Source organism: Neovison vison, chromosome 11 (genome assembly GCF_020171115.1).
Source record: "Neovison vison isolate M4711 chromosome 11, ASM_NN_V1, whole genome shotgun sequence".
Classification (NCBI taxonomy): Eukaryota; Metazoa; Chordata; class Mammalia; order Carnivora; family Mustelidae; genus Neogale; species Neogale vison.
The window spans coordinates 118983717-118992612 of record NC_058101.1 but is presented as its reverse complement, the minus strand read 5'-3'; the positions used below and the strand labels follow the sequence as shown (position 1 = coordinate 118992612).

The 8896-nt window shown below is 40.5% G+C and overlaps 1 long non-coding RNA gene across 2 annotated transcripts; it reads right to left on the bottom strand.

Annotated features, from left to right (window-relative positions):
- Positions 1-1694: 1694 nt before the first annotated feature.
- On the bottom strand, positions 1695-8566 carry LOC122889426. 2 transcript variants are annotated; one of them, XR_006380901.1, is made up of 2 exons: positions 8388-8566; positions 1695-4216 (listed from the first exon to the last, which is right to left on the bottom strand). It is a non-coding gene; the product is annotated as an uncharacterized LOC122889426 (long non-coding RNA). The 2 variants fall into 2 exon arrangements; XR_006380900.1 differs by lacking the exon at positions 8388-8566 and adding an exon at positions 8170-8373.
- Positions 8567-8896: the final 330 nt, after the last annotated feature.

The following is an 8896-nucleotide window of genomic DNA, read 5'->3' as shown; positions in this document are numbered from 1 at the left end:
GTTTCTGATGCAGACATGTCAACATTTCAGAAGATAATTTTCTTTTTTTTTTTTTTTTTTTGTAATTTATTTCTTTTTTTTAAGATTTTATTTATTTGACAGACAGAGATCACAAGTAGACAGAGAGGCAGGAAGAGAGAGAGAGGGAAGCAGGCTCCCTGCTGAGCAGAGAGCCCGATGCGGGACTCGATCCTAGGACCCTGGGATCATGACCTGAGCCGAAGGGACGCCTGGGTGGCTCAGTTGGTTGGACGACTGCCTTCGGCTCAGGGCGTGATCCTGGAGTCCCGGGATCGAGTCCCACATCGGGCTCCCAGCTCCATGGGGAGTCTGCTTCGCTCTCTGACCTTCTCCTCGCTCATGACCTGAGCCGAAGGCAGCGGCTTAACCCACTGAGCCACCCAGGCACCCCCAGAAGATAATTTTCAATCATCCCTTGAACTTAGTGACAAATGATTTAGCAACATAGCATAGATTTTTTTTTTAAATAGTCTTCACGCCCAGTGCATCACCCAGCATGGGTCTTGAACTCATGACCCTGAGATCAAGAATGGAGCTGAGATCAAGAGTTTAATACTTGGGGCACCTGAGTGACTCAGTGGGTTAAGCCTGTGCCTTTGGCTTAGGTCCTGCTCCCTGCTCAGCGGGAAATCTGCTTTTTCCTCCTCTGCCTCTGCCCCTCCCTCTGCTTGTGCTCTCTCTCTTTCTCTTCCTCTCAAATAAATAAAATATTTTTAAAAAGAGTTGAATGCTTAACCAATTGAGGCACCCAGGTGCCCCTAACATAGATCTTTCTGACATCCAAAACATTTTTTCTGCCTTTGTTTTGATAAAGTTTATTTTTGAAATAAATATTTATTTTCCCCTCCCCCAAATTCTAAAGCTTTCCATCTTTAGAGAAATGACAGTGCTCTTCCCTTTCATCTACACCCCTAGGGTAGAGCACATTCATTCATTCCCTCCTTCATTCAGCACATGAATGAAGCTGAGTAAAATTACGTAGCCTCTGTCCTCAGAGAACTGCACAGTGACCTCTGGCGTACAGCCTGGAAGCCAGTCCCCTGGTTTGACATCTAACAAACCATGCAATCTTGAACACAAGAGATTAAGATTAAAAACTCTAATTCTTGTTTTCTCTCGGTTTCTAAATAGGAACTTTAAGTCAGGAATTCTCTCGTGACTTTGGCTTTAAGCTTTGGCATTAGGAATTCCTCTCACATTTCTTTGATCCCTAAAAGCAGATTTAGCATCAGAGAAGTATCAGAGTGGAAAGATGTTCCAGGCAACACCTAAGAATTTTTATCTTCTTACATTATCATTGTGTCTGATTTTAAGCACCATGGTCACACTTTCTCAGCTGTGCCAGCACAACTTCCTTGTCTCGGCCAGTGTGACGACACGAGCAGGGTTGAGAGGGTAAGAGAAGGGAGAGAGAATAAGACTTGTAAAGAAATGAAGACAGGGAGTGCCTGGGTGGCTCAGTTGGTTAGGCAACTGCCTTCAGCTCAGGTCATGATCCCAGGGTCCTAGGATCAAACCCCATGTCGGGCTCCTTGCTTGGCAAGGTGCCTGCTTCTCCCTCTCCCTCTGCCTGCTGCTCTGCCTGCTTGTGCTCTCTCTCACTCTCTGTCAAATAAATTAATTAATTTAAAAAAAAAAAAAGAAAGAAATGAGGACAGGGGGGACACAGTGGATGATGTCCAAGCAGTGCCAATTTTATTCAAGGTTGTGAGGCATTATACAGTTAACAGAAACAATTATAAGAAAGTATCTATTTTCGGTTGATTGCTTATACACACGTAACATTCACATGAAACCCCTTAAGCTTTGACGAAACCCATTTCCCAAGCGCTGGTAGCGGGTCTTCTGACGCCAGTAATTTTGTCTACTTAGTTAATCTTTAACTAGCAATTCGCGAGCATACAATGGTGCAATTTGTAATCCGTGCAAGTACCGGGTAATCTTGTAACAGTTAATTGTACAACCCAGTCTGGCCTCTTAATACATGCAGGCAGTCACATCCCCGAGTCTTAGGGTCCATAGCTTAGGCTCTTTCTCAAGTGCAACTCAACTGATATTCACGAGGCATGAATCAGGGCCTGGTTTGATCCCTCGTCTCTAGCTGGGTCCGTGGCTGCCTACATCTCCCCCTTTCTTTGTTTTTAGATCTAGGAAATACATTTGAGCCTTCATACAAAACCTATGCTGTCTTGCACGGATTTGTACAATGCACCAAATCAAAATGAAAGTAAACAAAACAATAAAAAGTCCAATAAACAGCCAGGATGAATATTTCACTAAATTCCTGGGATTAAACCCATGTAGGCTACTTAAAATATGTGATACTACTTCAGCAGGACTAACTAAGTCCAAATGAGACTGGCTGATGCTTGAAATATCCTTTTGCAGGTCTGCTATATCAACATTGGTATATCAACTGCTAACATTGGTATGATACCATATTCCCTTAAGAGGTCTTTTTACTCGGTCCCATGTAATAATATTTGCCTTTAACTGAGTTACACAGATATGTTGAAATCTTCCATGACAGACCAAGAACATTTGAGTTTTGAGGATAGACAATTGGCTTCCTAAATATTCTGTCGCTTCCTCTAACCCATCTAAGCGGCTAAAAATTTTCTTATCAATATGTTCTTGTGTAGCTAAGGCAAGGCATATGAGACATTTTTTGCAAAACTGTTTACATGTTCGGCAGTATGAACACTTTGGGATAGAGCTACTGAGGCTACTGTAGCCGTAGCTATAAGGGCTACTAACGCAGCTATTCCAGCTATCAATAAGCCTAAAAAGCGCTTGATCCGTTGAAGTTGTAGCTGCATTTCAAGAGCAAATTTATAACCATAATTAGCATACCATGGTCCTTCTACTTCTACAGGCAGTAGCATATATGGGGGCTGCATAGTTACAAACACTATTGTAGGACTAGTACTCGGTAAAGGCAATGTTACAAGTAAGCAGTCAATACACAATTGTTACATCCGATGTTATACAAGAAGTGTTTCCCTGAAAAGGAGGTTGAATTTATGATTCCTGAACCTACTACTAACAAGGCAGGCCTTGGGACACACGCCTGTAAGGGTAAATTGATGTTCAGAGTGGGGATGTAGCCATTCCTAGTTACTTGCACCCCAAGAGGTCCCATAGTAGCAACTAACTTCCACAGTTCTGAATGGAACATTCCTCCGGCCGTAGAGAAGATTCCACCTGGGATAGTTACATTATGCATTGGCAGATTAGGTGGAAAGGCGGTATCTTGCAGAAATTCTTCTCTAGTCTTCCTTGACCAATCCGTAATGGAGAAATCAGGAACGCCTTGAGGAGAAATGATCATAGGCCTCTTTTAGAGAGACAAGTCATCCAAATAGGGCCTGGGTAGGAATAATTCAACCGCTGAGGGCAATAGGGGTAACCAGGAGGGCGCATACCTTTCTGAGGGATATTAGGAGTCTTATTTCCCACGACTCCATAAACAATCCATTTTTCCACCCCTAAACAGGATTAGACCCATTAACCCCACTTACTATATCTCTTACAAGATAAGTAACTATATGGGACCTAGATGCACTATCACACGTCCCTTGATGAGGTCATAGCCAGAAAAGGGCAGCTGGAAGCATATGGGTACTTGAGCCCTAAGCCTGTCCAATTAATAAAATGCTCTGCAGATTCTATACCATCAGCACTACTTCCCCCAAGATAACTAGTGCCATTAGTACGCACCCGAGAATTGGGATCATCCTAAGTGACAGGCCTTATAGTGGGTGGATTAGGCAAATATGCCTAATGAACTGTGGCCTCGCTATGAGGGAGGCCAACCATAGCTAATAATGTTAATACTGTAGTGATCAATGTTTCATTGGGTTGGGTTTGATTTGCTATTTCCAGGGCCTGGTTCAGGAGATCCTTTATCAGGCCCTGGTTGGGGGGGTGGGGGAGACGTCTTCTCCTTCCTCATCTGCCTTGGCCGTTCAGCGTGAGGCGAGCCATGCTCTGGAGGAGAGGCGAGGATTCTGCACCACCTTTCTGGAAGCCAGCGCGCGGTATCTTCATCCTGAGGAAAAACACAGACAAACCGCGTCCTCTGCGGAGGACAGGATCAGGAGGACCCTTCCAAGTGCCTGTCGGGGGTCTTTCCACTTAGTATAAGGGAGAGGAGAGAACTCTGGATGCCAAAAGTATTCAGCTGCTGTGCGACCTATATCGTCAACATTCAAAAAAATTAAAACATCAAGAGTTAAAGTTAAATGCATATGAGGAGAATATTTCACTGTTCCCTATAGTATCTCCCCCTCTTTTAATTTTTTGAGGTAAAATTTGAGGATTCCATGAACTCTTTTAACAATAGCTTGTCCTTGGGAATTATAAGGGATCCCCATTGATTGTGTAATTTGAAAAACTTGTCCATTTTAATGGATAATCCTCTAGGTTTTAAAGAATATGTGGGTAATGGATAATGGATTGGACAAGCAGGACAGCTTTTGACTATTTGATGAGTCTTTTCTCTGGTTATTTGAAACTGTCGGCATAGGGCCGATGCATTCTGATGAAATTTAGTGTGACTTTGTATAGTCATTTGTTTATTAGTGACATCAATTACATATACATGAGTAATCGTATCCGCGATATCATTGCCTTTAGATAAAGGACCTGGTAATTTAGTATGGGCCCGTATATGGGAAATAAAGATCAGAGTTTGTCTTGATCTCAGAAGATGCTGAATGTTAGAAAACAAGTGATATAATTCCTCATCATTGGTAAGCATATAAACCTGTGGCAGAGAGGGGACGGCTCGTGCCACATAATGGCTGTCTGTGTGTAGATTGCACGGTTCAGTATACATCTGCAGGGCTAATTGAACAGTTTTTAACTTAGTTCTTCATACTGATTTAGTAGGGTAGTATCCTTGGTAAAAATTCTCTGTATATGGAGATTTTTTATAAATCCCTTTATGTCCAGTTTTAACAAACTTGGCCCAATTATTTACACAAGTTCAGTAAGAACAGTGAGTGTGATCATATAGATCTTTTAGAATCTGCTTTGCTGGAACCTTTTATAAGGAGTTTGTAGGTTGAGCTTTTAGTAGCCTCTCCAGGCCAGAAGTTAAGGCATGTATTTTCCATCAGGCATGTTTGTAATATCTGTTGATTTGGGCGAATTTTTCTTTTTGAGGTTCTCAAAGTATCCTGTCAGGAAGTGATATTTTTTACTCACCTGGTGAGGTTGCTGGGAACTCTGTAAGCAAGGTATCAGGCCAACAGTTTCAAAGGGCTTTATGGCTCCAGGTTTTATAAAGTCACCTTAGTTTTCTTGTTTGTTTGTTTTTGTTTTTGTTTTTTTTTAGGTTGTCTGGTCATATCTGAGTCTTTCTCAAATATGACATTTCAGTCAAAGCCTTGGTAAAATAGCCCATGTTTCTAATGGTGTCCTGTTACAAGGAGGGCAAGTTTTTATTGAACTTAGGCAAATGACTGATTGCCATGGAAGAAAGATACTTATTGAGACCTTTTGGTTTCAGAGGGTTCAGATAGAGAGAAAAGTTGAATGCTCTGATTTGTTTGCAAATAAATATTTTTACATTTTTGTAAGTCACAGATATCTTAAGAAAAAATATATATATATCCCTAGTCTGGAAGAGTAAACATTAGAGAACCAGCAATGTTTAAAATAAGACAAAACAGTAAGAGATGTAACACTATAATCTTTTAATTTATTTAGTTCTATGTTACTAAATCTGGTGAATGCAGTTTTAGTTAGTTCTGGAAATTCTTACCCATTTCCATTTTAGGATTTTCAAGTATATCAAATATATTTATTTGTCCTGAAAGTCTCCCATATGAATTTCCTCTAAGACAGAATTTATAAGAGAATTAAAACAGTTACAAATGACAAAAACTCAGAATAGATATGGTTAAGTTACCAGGTGATGACCTTATCAAAACATTAAAACTTTAGGAAATGTATAGAACTCTTAGAGTAGTTACAGCACTTGCCCAAATGCAACCCAAGGTTTATTATTGGTTTAGCAGTATTTACTGAGTAATTTAGTATACCAAGGAAAAGCCTTATGAGTCAAAGAGATCTCATTTATAATTTAAATCTTGTCAACAATTTCTAAAATCTTAGAAAGTTTTAAAACACATGCCTAAATATAATTACGGATGTTAAACACCTGATAAAACAAAACACAGAAACTGGGTTTTCTGGGCAGGCAAAGAGAAAACCATAACAGATCAATTAACCTTAGAAAACTTTGTCCTTTCAAACAGAGAGAAAACCAGCTTTTTTATACCAGTGTCTTTTCTTTTTTATTATTATTAAGCATACAGTCTTAAGATGGTGGGTTTACTGGGTTTCCCTCCCATTGTGAATGATGTCGCAGACAAAGGGAGGGGGATCTTTTAGATGCTGTCCTGTTCGCATCCCTTGTGGGAACTTAGGAGTGTCTTAGCTAATGTCTGTCCATATAAGCCCCAGACCAGGCTACTCCATGGAGTGGATGATCGTTATGTCATATGATGTCCCACAAGACTCAGGGTGCAGCCCACTCAGACTCCATAGCCGAGGCAGTGGAGCCATACAGACAGATTTACATAGTCAGGCACTTTTTAGATTCAGACAGGTTGGACACCCCCACTCTGGGTATTCCTGGCTAATGGGAGGTGATCAGTCTCCCCTTTCATTCTTTACGAATAAGAGTGAGTCTCTATGGTTACAGGCAATGGGGGATGGTAATGGGGTGTTTTCTCAGTCCCTCAAGGTCGGGCTGCTTTCCTAATCTTTCAAGGCCAAATGGTCCTTTCACTTGGAAGTATAATCTATGTGGAGGTATGTTAGGAGAGTGTTAAATCACCTTGGGGGCTGTTTTTCTTTCTTTTTTATATAAACAGGATCAGGCATCTGGTCTTTTTGTCCTTTTCTGAAAGTTTCCCTTCATAAACCTACAACCTTTTTTCTTTTCTTTTCTTTTCTTTTTTTTTTTTTTTGCATTCAGGTTTTGTCCCAAGCCATTTTTTTTTTAAACAACCATCTTATTTAGGATAAAATTATCTTTTGTCTTTAATAAAATATATTTCCATTTTAAAAATATTTTTTACATATTATTTAGTTTTCCATAGAGTTGCTTTCTTTATTTTTATCAGTCTTACAGTTAGCAGAATTTTGTACTCTTTTTTTAAAAAATTTATTTATTTATTTGACAGACAGAGATTACAAGTAGGCGGACAGGCAAGCAGAGAGAGAGAGGAAGCAGGCTCCCTGCCAAGCAGAGAGCCCGATGCGGGGCTTGATTTCAGGACCCCAGGATCATGACCTGAGCCGAAGGCAGAGGCTTTAAGCCACTGAGCCACCCAGGCATCCCTTGTACTCTTAATTACTTAAGAAACACCTTAATCTCTAGTGAAGACTAACTATTAACCAATTGTGAACTATTACAATAGAATTTTTTAGATGGCAAATTTATGAATCAGTTAAGTGTAAAACATGTTTACCAACAGATTTAAATTTTTTTTTTTTCTGTAAGAAATCAAAAGTACAAACCTATGTTTAGTAATTAATGATTTAGCATTTTATCCTGTTGGGTTAAGACCTAGATGTCCATAATTTAAATCCATTTGTCATCCAACCAAAACTTTAAACTTTTAGGTTACTAAAGACTTGAAAGCTATTTCAGCAATTACCCATTAAAACTTTGAGACAGACAATTAACCATCAGTTTAGTCATTTCTTTGCTAACAGATTTTAACAAATAACACAAGCTTATTTGACCTTCAGTAAACTTTGATAGAATAAAAGCTTCACATTTACTGCTGTAATTTCAAAGACATGTCTATCTTAATTAAACCAACAAACTTAACTTAGTTCCAATACTGATTTACATTCCACCTGGGCCCACTCCACTTGGAATGAGGGAAGGGTTAAGCAGTCCAAGTCGGGCCAGAAAAGACAGGGAAACTTCCCCGAAACAAAGAGAGTTTCGGCAGCTGCTTGGGAATATTCCTTACAGTCTCTGTCTCGAGTTAGACTAGCCCCAGCTGGCTTCAGTTATAGCCATTAACACAGGAAATGAGTGAGGGAGAAGCCCCCCATGTCTATTAGGAGGAACAGAGAGAGATAAAGTCAGAGTCCCTTTTGCTATGCATCCAAACTTACAGTTCCTTCCTTTGGGAACCACGGGCACAATTCTGAAACTCTGTAGGAAAATTGCTGCAAGGCCTTTTTAGAGACCTTGGACCCTTTCTGCTTCATAAGGGCCTGCAAAGCGGTCATAAAGACCATTTCCATAGACTGCGACTGCCCCATATTATTGTACTCCTGTTGTGACCCTTAGAGTCCGGGCTCCTCTTACCTGAATACCGGCAACCACTTACCTAAAAACTTGAGTTCCTCTTGTATGTGCTCTGGTCCCTGTTCGGGCGCCACTTGTCGCAGCCGGTGCGACGACAGGAGCAGGGTGGAGAGGGTAAGAGAATGGAGAGAGAATAAGACTTGTAAAGAAATGAGGACAGGAGGGACACAGTGGATGATGTCCAAGCAGTGCCAATTTTATTCAAGGCTGTGAGGCATTATACAGTTAACAGAAACAATTATAAGGAAGTATCTATTTTCGGTTGATTGCTTATACACACATAACATTCACATGAAACCCCTTAAGCTTTGACGAAACCCATTTCCCAAGTGCTGGTAGCGGGTCTTCTGACGCCAGTAATTTTGTCTACTTAGTTAATCTTTAACTAGCAATTCGTGAGTTTACAATGGTGCAATTTATAATCCGTGCAAGTACCGGGTAATCTTGTAACAGTTAATTGTACAACCCAGTCTGGCCTCTTAATACATGCAGGCAGTCACATCAGTGAATCTTAGGGTCCATAGCTCAGGC